The sequence below is a fragment of the Eschscholzia californica genome, unplaced genomic scaffold (genome assembly GCF_041429995.1).
Source record: "Eschscholzia californica isolate CP2 unplaced genomic scaffold, dmEscCali1.0.p SCAF_1, whole genome shotgun sequence".
Taxonomy (NCBI): Eukaryota; Viridiplantae; Streptophyta; class Magnoliopsida; order Ranunculales; family Papaveraceae; genus Eschscholzia; species Eschscholzia californica.
This window is the reverse complement of record NW_028238198.1, coordinates 44,405,998-44,422,169: the sequence shown is the minus strand read 5'-3', so window position 1 is coordinate 44,422,169 and position 16,172 is coordinate 44,405,998. Positions and strand designations below refer to the sequence as shown.

The window sequence follows — 16,172 nt, the reverse complement described above, 5'->3', positions numbered from 1 at the left end:
TTATGGGCAGCCACATAATTCCCATAACATAATTAAATATATTTCTACAAAAAAAATCTAAAGATATAATGCACATTACCATGCATCATATCTTAAAATCATGATTACATCATATGATATCGGTACATCACGAAAATAGAATAAGCATACAAACGCACATTTGAGAAAATACAACCGAACAATTACAGAATAATATGAGATGCTCAAACAATGCTTCATGACTACTAGAGTTATAACACAAGTAGAGATACACAAGAAGATACTTTACCAAGATAACAAGAACGGTTTTTCTCTCCTCCCAGGTCAGACTTACTTAAAATAAATTGTGATGCAACTTTTGAGAATGGAGAAGCAAGGGTGGCAGCTATATGTCGGAATAGCAAATGAGAGTTTGTAATGGCTGATGTGAGAAATTGTGTAGCTTCAAGTGGAGGTTGCAGTTAGGGGAACAGAGTTGGCAGTATACATGGCGAAACAAATTCCTGAATATGGATGCATCATTGAAGGAGATGCCTTAACTAACATAAAAACTTGTTTGGATCACCCAAATAACGCACCATGGAGAATTTCAGCTATTATTAATGATATTAAAGATGATTTGGCAGAACTTCAACAAGTAGATTTATTGTCCTCGAGAAGCAAATAATGTCGCTCATTCATTAACAAAGTTCAATTTTAAGCTTAAATTAAATCAAACTATGGAGACGTGTGAGACTTCGAATTGCATTGTAAGCTTGTTGGCGGCAAATTTAGCCAACATTACTTTTTTGCTTAAGTAGCTAATAAATAAGACAATGGCCTTCATTCACAAAAAAATACAAATTGTCACAAAACTTCTCTAAAGAGTATATAAAATAACCTTACTTGGGTAAACCCTTCCTTCCCACATTAGACAAGCTTCACAAAAAGTTAAGTACCTGGAGAAGAGTTCTCCTCTCTCAGGCTGGCAGGGGTGAATTGATTAAAGCATTCCTGGCTGCTGCCCCTAGATACCAAATGACAATTTTTGATCTCCCATGCAAGACTGATGAGACATGAAAATGTCCCATCTGTATCTCTTAATTTGGGCTAGTTAGTCTATTTCGAGCAGTTACTCTGATGAATTGTGTATTTCTCTTTCTCAGGTGTCTTTTACGGTGTCCAGTGTGAAAAACGGATGAAATCGAGATGTTGGGTGTATTTTGGTCATTTCTAAATTATGGTAATTTTGGTCAATGTTGTTGCTTGGATGGAAAGTAGAGTTCAAAACGAATTCAGTGGCGAAAACGGAAGGCAAATCGGAGTCCCGATGAGAAAGTTAGAGAAGGTCAAAGATGTTGGCAAAAATAAGCTAGATTATGACACATGGCATGCATCGGATGGGGTGTGGGCTGTTTTCGGTTGTACACTGGTGTACGTGAGGGATTGCAGGAGTTCTTAATTGCACGCAACTGTATCACAGTGGGTCCAAGGGAATCTAACGGCTGAAACTCACTCTTATTTGATCCCGTGTTTATGAGTTGTTTTGGCACATTATTTGGCTACTTTGAGAAACACCATATCAACTCTTATTTCCAACAAAAGAGACAACACATTTGGTAGGTGGTTTCTTTCCGTTTTTGTCTCTCATCTCCACACTTAGCCATTATATATAGATAGATAGATATTATATACTACAGTATCTTCTCTCTACACCCATGAAAGAAAAGATTATTAGAGATCTTTTGAAAGAAAGAAAAATAATGGAAAGATGAAGAGATTATTTAGAGAGATTGTTGCACTAATTAAAGAAGATTGAGAGAGCTGATGATGGATTTGATTCATAATCTTTAGAGCAGAGAACTGAAGAGATATTTTTTAAAGAAAGGAGGAATCATGAAGATGATATTATTAATAGAGAGATTGATAGCTGGCCAGTTGTCTCTCTCTCTCTATGATGATATATTCTAGAGAGAGATTGATAATTGGAAAAGATTGGAAACCGAGACCAAGATTCGGTTCAAGAATTATATTTAGAGAGAGATATGGTTAATTGATTTGAAGATCACAAACAGAAACAGAGGGGGATATTGAAGATATTCGAATTTTAGAGAGAGAGAGAGAGGTCTGTTAAATACCTCTTCTCTTCTCACTTTTGGAATATCTCGATCTTGGGAGGAGCCTCTCTAAAGCTCAACCAAAATATAAAAATCAGAGTAGAGAGAGAACCAGAGACTCTATCATCTTCTGCTTTCTCTGTTTTCTTTTGTTTTTGTGAGAGAAAGGGAGAAAGAGAGAGAAGTTTGTACAGAGAGAGAGAGAGGTTGTTTGTATTTTCAAGCTTTTAATATTATATAACATCTCTTCTTTCAATTGGTTGGTGTTTTGAGTTGAAATTGAATTGAAAACAGAAAGAGAAACAGTGGAGAGAAATAGAGAAAGAAACTTGGTGGAGAAGAAGACCACGTTTGGTTAATAAGTTTTGCTAGAAAATAATTTTCCATTAACGCTGGAAAATTATTTTCTCCAGGGGAGCGGTTGGCTGCCATAGGAAAATCAGTGACAAAGTTTTGTTGTTCTTCCTTTTTCCTCTCTTATTTGTCATATTTGTTTCAATCTCGTATTATGATTAGCTATCATTCTATCTAGGGTTGATGATGAAACCAACTCTTGATCTTTTAAGCATATTCTTGATTGACTAATTCTTTTGATTGAACGATAAAGTTTAATTTGTTTTAATTTGTTAAATCAGTTATCTTTTCACTATCTATACATTTAGATTTGATGCATCGTGCTTATGTTAAATCATTTGACGGTTCATACTTATTAATTGATAGATAGTAGTTTAGAAATATATTTTTCAAAAGAAGACAAATACCATTTTATGATATAAAAACCGATTATCGAAAACATCTTCCGAAATTCGGATAGTTTATTATCAAGAATTTTGAGTTATAGAAAAAAGAACTAGTTAGTTAACTATGTGTAATAAAGGTGATTTTATGTGGTGGATTCTAAAATCCTAGGTCCTCTCCCCATTTGAGTTCATATTCGTTAATCATTTTAGTATTTTATTATTTCTATCACCAAAAACAATTTTCAAAAACAAAACCGTACTAATTCTAAGTTTTAGAATAGGTTTCACTTAGTCCCGGAGGATCGACTCGGTTTAACCGGGAAATTACAACTTGACACCCGTGCACTTGCGGGTGTAGACCTATTTAGGAAACTTTTTATGCCCATCAAAGACAAAAAACGTTATCACTTCCCTGCAGAGTGAATTTTGGCGGGAAACATGTCACAGCAGGAAGAAGACTTACTACAAAAGTTGGACATCAATCTGCAAACCAAAATCTCAGGGGGGATTAAGATTCAGAAATATCACACAAGATAACCTGACCCTTGGAAGCAAGATGAATTGGATCTTTAGAACCAAACCAGACACTTCCTGGGTTCAAGTCATAACAGCTAAGTGCCCCTCTACTCAGAGTCAGAGCTCTGCTCAATCTTCTTAACTCTGGAAAATCACTCAAAGGGAACAAAAAGAAAATAGATGACTTAATTTATTGGGACATAGGTGATGGTACTTCTGTCAACATTTGGACAGGTATTTGGGTTCCTGGAATGCAACAATTAGGATTGCCAAATCATACTCATGGTTTTAAAATGGTCTCACAGTTCATAAAACCAGACCACACTTGGGGTCTTCACACCTTGTCCCTCATGTTCAATGCAGAAACCGGTCAAAAATCCAAACCATTCCTCTAACTTCCTACCATGATAAGCAAAAATGGAAGCTTTCAAACTCATGAAAACACATTGTCTCCTCTTATTATAAGCACCTAATGCACTCACCCAGCACAACATCTAACACACCAACAACTCATACTTTCAACGATTGGAAAAAGTTATGGAAACTCAGAGTTAACTAACGAATAATGCTTTTCATATGGAAACTAGCACAATGAATCCTCCCACTTAATCATCATTTATCTCAGTTTCTTGCAAACATCTCTCCCTTTTGCCCTCTTTGTTCTCAGGAAGGATAAACAACAATGCATTTTGTCCAATACTGCACGCTGTAGGGATTTAAACCCCTATACTAGTGTTTATAGCAGAAATAAGACATCTAATGTCTACACTAGTATCCCCAGGATCACATGCAAAACTACTAATTAAACTAATGGAGATAGTAGATTACTTTAATCACTTTTCCCTCGAACTAGTTGAATTGATTGAAGAAGACCAAGAGCTTCAAGTGTAGCTCCTCTACTTGGGACACGAGCAATCAATTTGATCTCCCACCTTGTTGTATAGCTAGCACACCAATGGTGGTTGGAAAGAAGAACACCTTCTTCTTTGACTAGATAGATAGTAATGGGAATTAGCTCACTTTCTCCTCTCTACTTGATGTGGTAGAGTAAGAAAGCTTAGAGAGAAATTCCACACCTTATTCTCTGCCCTAAGAGTGTTTATATAGAACCCTAATAAGAATCCACCTCCTTTTAGGTTTCCTAAAACACCCTTTAGAATAAGATTTAGGGAAATAGTCGAAAATAGCAACTATTGATATTTTCTCAATTCCCTAAGGAGCAGGTGTCCAAAGACCACGAAAATTGGCAGATATAATGTTTATTATATCAGAAACTAACCCTCCAAAATTCAGCCCAATCCGAGTCCTAGAAGTACCCGAACCGGTCTAGGCCCAAAAACCCTGTTTTTGGCCTTTTTGTACTATCTTTGCCTAATTCCTTTTTAGGCCTATGAGATATGTTTATGGGACACTCCCATGATTATATCTCACTCCCACTAGTCATATCCTAGATCAATTTGTCACTCTTATGTGTAACCCGTTGTAGGATCCGATCGAAGTTAGCCCCGAATTACTTCGTAATTCGACGATCGTAGTTGGTCTCTAGCTACAACTCTACGATCCCTAAATCAATCGGACTTGATGATCTTCCACATCAATTATCCTATCCGACAAATTGTTCGCATTGTCACCTTGGTCGAAGGACATTGATGTGGCGTGAAAATGCCACATTTAGGTCACTTAACTTTGATGAGTTAGTTCTTTTAGAGTTTTATTTCTAATTATTTATGTGTTTTTATTGCTAGGTAGTTTATTTGGGGTTTGGCGTGTAATTCGGAATAAAGAGAGCGAATTATCACATTTTCATCTTATGCGGCAAAAGGGAAGAAAAGAGCACCAGGGGTATTTTGGTCATTTTGGTCAATATCAGAAGTGAAACAACAAGTGAGGTCAATGACGAGTCTGACGGTGAAAACGGAAGTCGATTCGGAGTTCGGACGGAAAAGTTGTGAATGAAAGAAGCCGAGGTTCGGTCTTGAAACAAGGATTCTATGAAGGCACCCCCTTGGTTCTAAATGTAGAGACAAGATGAAGGCACTCCCTTGCTTTAGAAAGAAGCCCAACCCAAGAGCCCAAAGAGGAAGAGAAGAATAGAGATTCTATGGGCACTCTTTTTGGTCCAAGTCAAGACTTGACTAAGTCTAGGGTTTTTTATTCAAGTGAGAACTATTCATCATCTTCTTCACCAAGCAACAACCAAGAAGTAAGAGAGAGAAAAGGGCTAGGGTTCTTGGGGTGTTTTTGAAGTTTTCTAGGGTTTGGTAGTGAGAGAAAGAGAGAAGAAGGAGAAGGAGGAGTGCCGGCCAAAGCAAGACCGGCCAAGCTCAAGGCCGGCCGAGCCTTGGCCGGCAGCAGCTCGGGCTGCACGGCAGCGGCTCGAGCTGCTCGGGAGAAGGTGCAAAGCAGCACGGCAGGGCAGCAATAGTGCACGAGCAGCAGCTTACACGGGAACAACCATGGACGCGCACAGCTGCTGGCTCGGCCGGGACACACAGCAGCTGTTCCGGTTGCTCACCAGCTCGGGATACGATTTTCATGCACGGGACAGCAACAGGGACGCGTACGGGAGCTGCTAGGACGGCCGCAACTTGCTGGGAACGGCTCGGGACAGCAGCTTCTTGCCGGGACAGCAGCTTCTTGCCGGATAACCTAGGGTTTTGGCCGGAATCTTCATCTCTTTAGCCGGTTTTTCTTGTGTATTCCGGCAACCTTCTTGATCCGAAACCATGGGGCTTTTACTTCTCGTGTCCTTGGCTAGCTTCCCATATGATTTGATTTGATTTTGGACAAGAAATTTCTAGAGGGAGAAAACTAAGGTTAGCTTTAATGGAGGTTGTGTTCTAAATGAAGAAGATGATGGTGGTCGCTATGGGGAACCCAAAATTTGCTAAGGGGAGATCGGCTGCACCTTTAAGACTCATATTTTCCGACGATCTTAGCCTCGAACCACATCGAAAAAGGGGGATTCTCTCATCATTTTCTTTCCATTTCTTATTCAATCACCATGTTAGTTAACTTTAGTGTGTCGATTATATGAGATGGAATGTGATGAATTTGTGATTATCTATGTGATGATTTAATGTTTTGATAATAAATTGATGTTCTCTTATTTTGATTACTTGTTTCAATCGTTTTTCATGTGTCTTATCAAGTACTTCGCATAGTTAATCGATTATGCAAAGTGATCGATATCGATCGTAGTCTAGATCTAAATTTCATGTGTCTTGTCATGCACTTCACATAGTTAGGCGGCTAGACGACATTTTCGATGATTCGGTTTTAATTGTTTGGGAAGTTTGTTTGACTAAGTATTATCTCCGGACATACGTAGTGCTTATGAACATCCACCGTAGGAATCGAGACTAGGTTTGTATCAATATATTCGATTGGACCGTAAATAGTTGTAGGTTCACCACAACGGATTCCCGGACCTCGACACTTCTCTCACTTATTTGTTGCCTCCCTACTCTTGTTCGTTCAACTTCTCTCTCGAATCTCTCTCGCCCTCTCACATTGTTATTTTAGTTTGTTTTACTTCCTTTATTCTCTTAGTGCTTATTCGTTTAAAAACCTTTCATTATCTTCATTTACTTTCGCTTTTGTCTAAGTAAGTCTTTGATATCTGAACCGACGAATAAGACCATTCGATATCCAAACTACATTCCTATCCTTGGATCGATCCCGGCTTTGCCGGATTACTACTTGATACCTCCGCTTGGGTGTGCAACCTTTTCGGGTGCATCAAGTTTTTGGCGCCGCTGCCGGGGATAGGTCTAGTAGTTTGGAGATCGTTTGTCGTTTTTGTTCATTAGTTTAGTGTTACTTATTTACTTAGACGTTTTCTTTGTTCATTTTTCCTAGTTTATTTTTATTCTTTTTGTTTTCTCGAAGGTACTCATCCAAGGAGCTTTAAAGGACGAAAGCAAACAAGATTGGGGATAAAAATAAAGAGACAAGAAAAGGGAAGAGGATCAAATTGTGGTAACAAACGCCACCTCTAGTATCGTTCCCTAACCTTTGCCTATTTGAGCGGCTTAAGTGCATTTGCATCTTGTCTATTATTGATAGTAGTAGTTGAATTGAACACTTGTGATTGCTTGCATTTTGCTTTAATTGTGCTTCAATGGATGTTTATGGGAATGATAGTTGGAATGATGGGTATGAGGTTCATCGACCACTTAGAAGTCTTAGAGACTACCTTGAACCTAATATGGCTAGCATACCTTCATGCATCATATTTCCGAGTAATGAGTGTAATTTAGACATAGACCCTGAGATTATTCCATTACTTCCTATATTTCGAGGCCTAGAGAATGAACTAGAGAATGAAGATCCATATTTTCATTTGAGAGAGTTCGATGAGATTTGCTCGATACTCCCAATCAATGGAGAACTTGAGGGAATCGCTAAGCTCAAATTATTTCCGTTTTCATTAAAAGAAAAGTCGAAGATATGGTTTCATTCTCTAAGGCCTAGGACTATAAGAAGTTGGGATGAGATGACTAGGGTGTTTTTGAAAAAGTTTTTCCCAATCCATCGAACCAACACCTTAAGAAGAGAAATTATGAATTTTGAGCAACACAAAGAGGAGACCTTCTTTGGGTGTTGGGAGAGATTTAAAGACCTCCTTCTCGCATGTCCACATCATAACTATGAAATATGGAGGGTCATCGGGTTCTTTTACGATGGCTTGACCTCCAAAATGAAACACTTCGTGGAAGTGATGTGCAACGGAGAGTTTATGAGTAAAAGTCCTAATGAGGCTTGGGAGTATCTCGACATCTTAGCGGAGAAAGTCCAAGATTGGGACACACCCGTTAAGAGTGACGGAGATATAGCCGAAGGAAACTGTTACTCAAAAGGAGGCATATGCTTTTTAAAGGAGATAGGGGAAGTAGAAGATAAAATTGCCTACATGGCTCGGAAAGAATTTATAGATATGCATGATTGTGATTTGGTGATTGATAGTGTCTGTAGCATTTGTGCAAGTCGAGAACACCTAGCGGGTGAATGCTATTGGGTTTTACACCCTTCTACTAGTGTTTATAGCGGAATTAAGACATCTAATGTCTACACTAGTATTCCCAGGATCACATGCATAAACCTATGATAATCATTAATTAAAACTAGAAAGATAAATACCTTATTCGCTAGTTTTCCCTCGAACCTTTCCAATTGCTTATAAGAAGACCAAGAGCTTCAAGTGTAGCTCCTCTACTTGGGACACGAGCAATCAATTTGATCTCCCACCTTGTTGTATAGCTAGCACACCAATGGTGGTTGGAAGAAGAACTCCTTTCTTCTTGACTAGATAGATAGTTAATGGGAATTAGCTCACTTTCTCCTCTCTACTTGATGTGGTAGAGTAAGAAAGCTTAGAGAGAAATTCCACACCTTATTCTCTGCCCTAAGAGTGTTTATATAGAACCCTAATAAGAATCCACCTCCTTTTAGGTTTCCTAAAACACCCTTTAGAATAAGATTTAGGGAAATAGTCGAAAATAGCAACTATTGGTATTTTCTCAATTCCCTAAGGATATGACGTCCAAACCCAGCCAAAATTGGCAGATTTAATGTTCATAACATAAGGAAACGTCCCTCCAAAAATCAGCCCAATCCGAGCCCTAAAAGTGCCCGAATCGGCCTAGGCCCAAAAACCCTGTTTTTGGCCTTTTTGTACTATCTTTGCCTAATTCCTTTTTAGGCCTATGAGATATGTTTATGGGACACTCCCATGATTATATCTCACTCCCACTAGTCATATACTAGATCAATTTGTTACTCTTATGTGTAACCCGTTGTAGGATCCGATCGAAGTTAGCCGCGAATTACTTCGTAATTCGACGATCGTAGTTGGTCTCTAGCTACAACTCTACGATCCCTAAATCAATCGGACTTGATGATCTTCCACATCAATTGTCCTATCCGACAAATTGTTCGCATTGTCACCTTGGTCGAAGGACATCTCCTTCAACTCCTTCAGCCTACTATTTCTCCTTGTCGAGATATCTCACTAGGATGCACAAATATCGTGGACACTCATATGAAGCCCATAAGTTCAAGGAGTGATGCCTTTACAAATGATTGTGAGAATCTTCAAGAGCCCTTAGTTGGTTTCACTTATGCGTCTTATCATGAGAGGACTCTTGAAAATGTTTCGAAATCATTTTATGAGGCAGAAACTCAGATTAGCCAAAACACCTTGCACGCCCTTAAAGAGATGGAGGAAAAATTGAAAGACATCGAGAAAAGGGTTTCCCAACCCCAAACTCCAACAAATTCCAAGGGTATAGGTGAGGGTTATACACCTAGTGCTAGTGTTAAATGTGTTACGTTTAGTTCCACCCTCGAAATAGATGAAGCATCTAACTTGGAGACCCCTATGAAGGTATGTATACCCGAGGATCTTACAAATTCCGAGAGAGGAGATGAACATAACGAGGCTTTTAAGTCGAAACCTGAGCCAAAACCAGTTGATAGACCTAAACCCTCATTCTCTCAACAATTATTCCCTACCTGTGATATATATATGCTTGCACCGGTAGTTCAAAGGGGCAATACTATTAATGCTCAGGACCATAACAACATGACTAGTTTGATTCCTGAGACCTTTGTAGATCATTTTGGTGAAATGCATGCCCCCTCTATTAGTATGCCAAACTTTGTTGTCTTTTCGTCATTCAAGTTTGGGGATTACCTCGTCCTTGTGGCCGCCTCACTAATATACCTATGTCATTACATTGTTGTGAGACGGTTCTTATCGGTTACATCTTTTCTTTGGGTTGATCCCCAAATCTTTCGTCTTTTGCTTTATGGTTGTTGAACCGATTAAGATGGGCTTTGATGTTTGTGGGTATCATCTCTGAAAACCCTCCACGAGACCTAACTCGTGCTCTTGTGAAAGCAAGAGAATCAATGACTAATTGCATGGTTCGATGCAATCGAGTGATCCTGCGTGAGTGGTCATTTTTATGTTGTCATGCTTATGCTTCATTCTTATGTTATATATTGATGTGTTAGGAGTGTTTCTCACTTTGTATACTTTTGGGACGTGGTTCGTTCCAAGTTTGGGGATGGCGATGGGCTTATCATCAACTTGGAACTCGAATACATAAGTCTTGGTAGTATCAATTTTTATCTCCGTCGGCTATGGTAATATCCTTCCACTCTTCTCTTTAACTTATTGTACCTCTTATCTTTTGGTGAGTATATGCTTAGTACATTGAGGACAATGTTAGTTTTAAGTTTGGGGATGGGGATACGACCATTTAGTCGCATGACATCATGACCTTAGATTTCAAAAGACAAGAGGGTTCAACAAATTGACCAAATTTGAAATTTTTTTTTTTGGGTAGATTTGGTATGATTCTAGTGGTATTCTTAAGTATGTTGATGCATATGGCTCTTTCTCGATAAATCTTATGCATGCTCTTAGTCTTTTCATGAATGTTGAGTCCTTTAGTGTTTGTGTGCTATCATGTGAGTATCATCTTAAGGAAGAAGGAACACTTCTAAGTGACCTAAAATAGTCATTAGTGGAGACTTAAACCCATGTGAGATATCTGAGCCTTTTTATTGCCTTTGAGTGTACTCTTCCGCGCTAACTCCGAGTAGAATGAAGAGCTACTCAACTTCGCAACTTTTAATAGAGCTTAGACGATCTCATGAGCTCAACTTCCTTAGCCACTAGGAGTGACATCAGGATAGCGAATAAACCTTACTCTTGTAGTCCATGAAACCCGATAATGGTGTCAACTTTAGGAAAACGGACACTCCACCATCCATTCATCTTACTACTCTCGGGAATGAAGGCATGAAAAGTAAAAAAAAAAAGGATGTGAAAGCAAAATGTGAAAGTAAAGGTGATTTGTTGAGAATACTAGTTGTACTTTTGTTTTGGTGTTTGGGTATGTGTGTAAAAAAGAAAAGAAAGGGAAAGAAAGTGAAAAAGGAAAAAAAACGAAAAAAATCGAAAAAAAAAAAGAAAAAGAGAAAAGTGAAAAGAAGAAAAAAGAAAGAAAAAAAGAAAGAAAGTTTGGTTATGTGTTATTTTGTGTTTGTGTAAGTGTTATGAAAATAAAGTATTCAATGCAAGAAGTTAAGTTTAAAAGGTTGTTTGAGTGTTCTTTTATCGTTGAAGGCGTCGACATTCTCGGGATTTCATCATCTTCCATTCCATCACTTGTATCCGTTGACCTTTAGGAGGCATTATTAGAGGGTAGAGTGGGTGAGAAGAGTGAGTGAGCTTCCCCATTCCGTTAGTGGTTATTTCCATTCCTAAGAGATCATTTCGTTTTATAACTTATTATCCTCATTTAATTATGTTGTGTTGAGTTTAGTTTATTCCATGCTCACACCTGAAAGTGAACCATTACGATTCGAGTTTGAGTGATTTCATGTTTAAGAGCGTATGACTATGAGGCTAAAGTCGAGGCGAAATGTGCTATGATAGGAAACAAGGTTTTGTTACTTTAGCCTTGGATGATACTCATGATGATGGGATACTTACATGTGAGTATAAAACTATTAGTGAGGAGACTCTTAGCATGCTTTTGTGTTTATTGGTTTGGTTCATATGTTTGACATACTTAAGTCTCTCACTTGTTGATCATCACCTTATTTGCATCGATAGTTGAACCCTTATGTCTCTTGGAAATCTAGAACTTTGTGGGTGTATTCACTGGAAACCCTCACGAGACAAAACTCGTCCTTTAGGGGTAACCTAAGGGTTTAAAGGCTTGTTGCATACGCTAAATGCAACCGGGAGTCCTCCGAAAGTGAGCTAGGTTTACTTTATTGTCTTGTTTTGTTTGTTTGCTCGAGGACTAGAAAATTCTAAGTTTGGGGATGTTGATGTGGCGTGAAAATGCCACATTTAGGTCACTTAACTTTGATGAGTTAGTTCTTTTAGAGTTTTATTTCTAATTATTTATGTGTTTTTATTGCTAGGTAGTTTATTTGGGGTTTGGCGTGTAATTCGGAATAAAGAGAGCGAATTATCACATTTTCATCTTATGCGGCAAAAGGGAAGAAAAGAGCACCAGGGGTATTTTGGTCATTTTGGTCAATATCAGAAGTGAAACAACAAGTGAGGTCAATGACGAGTCTGACGGTGAAAACGGAAGTCGATTCGGAGTTCGGACGGAAAAGTTGTGAATGAAAGAAGCCGAGGTTCGGTCTTGAAACAAGGATTCTATGAAGGCACCCCCTTGGTTCTAAATGTAGAGACAAGATGAAGGCACTCCCTTGCTTTAGAAAGAAGCCCAACCCAAGAGCTCAAAGAGGAAGAGAAGAATAGAGATTCTATGGGCACTCTTTTTGGTCCAAGTCAAGACTTGACTAAGTCTAGGGTTTTTTATTCAAGTGAGAACTATTCATCATCTTCTTCACCAAGCAACAACCAAGAAGTAAGAGAGAGAAAAGGGCTAGGGTTCTTGGGGTGTTTTTGAAGTTTTTTAGGGTTTGGTAGTGAGAGAAAGACAGAAGAAGGAGAAGGAGGAGTGCCGGCCAAAGCAAGGCCGGCAGCAGCTCGGGCTGCACGGTAGCAGCTCGAGCTGCTCGGGAGAAGGTGCAAAGCAGCACGGCAGGGCAGCAATAGTGCACGAGCAGCAGCTTACACGGGAACAGCCATGGACGCGCACAGCTGCTGGCTCGGTCGGGACACACAGCAGCTGTTCCGGTTGCTCACCAGCTCGGGACGCGATTTTCATGCACGGGACAGCAACAGGGACGCGTACGGGAGCTGCTAGGACGGCCGTAACTTGCTGGGAACGGCTCGGAACAATAGCTTCTTGCCGGGACAGCAGCTTCTTGCCGGGTAACCTAGGGTTTTGGCCGGAATCTTCATCTCTTTAGCCGGTTTTTCTTGTGTATTCCGGCAACCTTCTTGATCCGAAACCATGGGGCTTTTACTTCTCGTGTCCTTGGCTAGCTTCCCATGTGATTTGATTTGATTTTGGACAAGAAATTTCTAGAGGGAGAAAACTAAGGTTAGCTTTAATGGAGGTTGTGTTCCAAATGAAGAAGATGATGGTGGTCGCTATGGGGAACCCAAAATTTGCTAAGGGGAGATCGGCTGCACCTTAAAGACTCATATTTTCCGACGATCTTAGCCTCGAACCACATCGAAAAAGGGGGATTCTCTCATCATTTTCTTTCCATTTCTTATTCAATCACCATGTTAGCTAACTTTAGTGTGTCGATTATATGAGATGGAATGTGATGAATTTGTGATTATCTATGTGATGATTTAATGTTTTGATAATAAATTGATGTTCTCTTATTTTGATTACTTGTTTCAATCGTTTTTCATGTGTCTTATCAAGTACTTCGCATAGTTAATCGATTATGCAAAGTGATCGATATCGATCGTAGTCTAGATCTAAATTTCATGTGTCTTGTCATGCACTTCACATAGTTAGGCGGCTAGACGACATTTTCGATGATTCGGTTTTAATTGTTTGGGAAGTTTGTTTGACTAAGTATTATCTCCGGACATACGTAGTGCTTATGAACATCCACCGTAGGAATCGAGACTAGGTTTGTATCAATATATTCGATTGGACCGTAAATAGTTGTAGGTTCACCACAACGGATTCCCGGACCTCGACACTTCTCTCACTTATTTGTTGCCTCCCTACTCTTGTTCGTTCAACTTCTCTCTCAAATCTCTCTCGCCCTCTCACATTGTTATTTTAGTTTGTTTTACTTCCTTTATTCTCTTAGTGCTTATTCGTTTAAAAACCTTTCATTATCTTCATTTACTTTCGCTTTTGTCTAAGTAAGTCTTTGATATCTGAACCGACGAATAAGACCATTCGATATCCAAACTACATTCCTATCCTTGGATCGATCCCGGCTTTGCCGGATTACTACTTGATACCTCCGCTTGGGTGTGCAACCTTTTCGGGTAGGTATCAAGTAGTAATCCGGCAAAGCCGGGATCGATCCAAGGATAGGAAGGTAGTGTGGATATCGAAGGGTCTTATCCCTCTGTCTAGATATTAAGGGCTAACTTAGACTAAAAAGAAGAAAAACAAGGATAAATGGGGGTTTTTAACGAATAAGCACTAAGAGAATAAAGGAAGTAAAACAAACTAAAATAACAATGTGAGAGGGCGAGAGAGATTCGAGAGAGAAGTTGAACGAACAAGAGTAGGGAGGCAACAAATAAGTGAGAGAAGTGTCGAGGTCCGGGAATCCGTTGTGGTGAACCTACAACTATTTACGGTCCAATCGAATATATTGATACAAACCTAGTCTCGATTCCTACGGTGGATGTTCATAAGCACTACGTATGTCGAGATAATACTTAGTCAAACAAACTTCCCAAACAATTCAAACCGAATCATCGAAAATGTCGTCTAGCTGCCTAACTATGTGAAGTGCATGACAAGACACATGAAATTTGGATCTAGACTACGATCGATATCGATCACTTTGCCTAATCGATTAACTATGCGAAGTACTTGATAAGACACATGAAAAACGATTGAAACAAGTAATCAAAATAAGAGAACATCAATTTATTATCAAAACATTAAATCATCACATAGATAATCACAAATTCATCACATTCCATCTCATATAATCGACACACTAAAGTTAGCTAACATGGTGATTGAATAAGAAATGGAAAGAAAATGATGAGAGAATCCCCCTTTTTCGATGTGGTTCGAGGCTAAGATCGTCGGAAAATATGAGTCTTTAAGGTGCAGCCGATCTCCCCTTAGCAAATTCTGGGTTCCCCATAGCGACCACCATCATCTTCTTCATTTTGAACACAACCTCCATTAAAGCTAACCTTAGTTTTCTCCCTCTAGAAATTTCTTGTCCAAAATCAAATCAAATCACATGGGAAGCTAGCCAAGGACACGAGAAGTAAAAGCCCCATGGTTTCGGATCAAGAAGGTTGCCGGAATACACAAGAAAAACCGGCTAAAGAGATGAAGATTCCGGCCAAAACCCTAGGTTATCCGGCAAGAAGCTGCTGTCCCGGCAAGAAGCTACTGTTCCGAGCCGTTCCCAGCAAGTTGCGGCCGTCCTAGCAGCTCCCGTACGCGTCCCTGTTGCTGTCCCGTGCATGAAAATCGCGTCCCGAGCTGGTGAGCAACCGGAACAGCTGCTGTGTGTCCCGGCCGAGCCAGCAGCTGTGCGCGTCCATGGCTGTTCCCGTGTAAGCTGCTGCTCGTGCACTATTGCTGCCCTGCCGTGCTGCTTTGCACCTTCTCCCGAGCAGCTCGAGCTGCTGCCGTGCAGCCCGAGCTGCTGCCGGCCAAGGCTCGGCCGGCCTTGAGCTTGGCCGGCCTTGCTTTGGCCGGCACTCCTCCTTCTCCTTCTTCTCTCTTTCTCTCACTACCAAACCCTAGAAAACTTCAAAAACACCCCAAGAACCCTAGCCCTTTTCTCTCTCTTACTTCTTGGTTGTTGCTTGGTGAAGAAGATGATGAATAGTTCTCACTTGAATAAAAAACCCTAGACTTAGTCAAGTCTTGACTTGGACCAAAAAGAGTGCCCATAGAATCTCTATTCTTCTCTTCCTCTTTGGGCTCTTGGGTTGGGCTTCTTTCTAAAGCAAGGGAGTGCCTTCATCTTGTCTCTACATTTAGAACCAAGGGGGTGCCTTCATAGAATCCTTGTTTCAAGACCGAACCTCGGCTTCTTTCATTCACAACTTTTCCGTCCGAACTCCGAATCGACTTCCGTTTTCACCGTCAGACTCGTCATTGACCTCACTTGTTGTTTCACTTCTGATATTGACCAAAATGACCAAAATACCCCTGGTGCTCTTTTCTTCCCTTTTGCCGCATAAGATGAAAATGTGATAATTCGCTCTCTTTAT

At 39.8% G+C, this 16,172-nt stretch overlaps 1 long non-coding RNA gene across 1 annotated transcript in view; it reads left to right on the top strand.

Annotated features, from left to right (window-relative positions):
• The window catches only part of LOC147567061 (uncharacterized), a 28,379-nt gene extending 12,616 nt beyond the window's left edge, over positions 1-15,763 (top strand). The window contains exon 2 of the long non-coding RNA XR_015230665.1: positions 15,512-15,763. This is a non-coding gene — a long non-coding RNA (uncharacterized LOC147567061). The remainder of the gene's footprint in view (positions 1-15,511) is intronic.
• Positions 15,764-16,172: the final 409 nt, after the last annotated feature.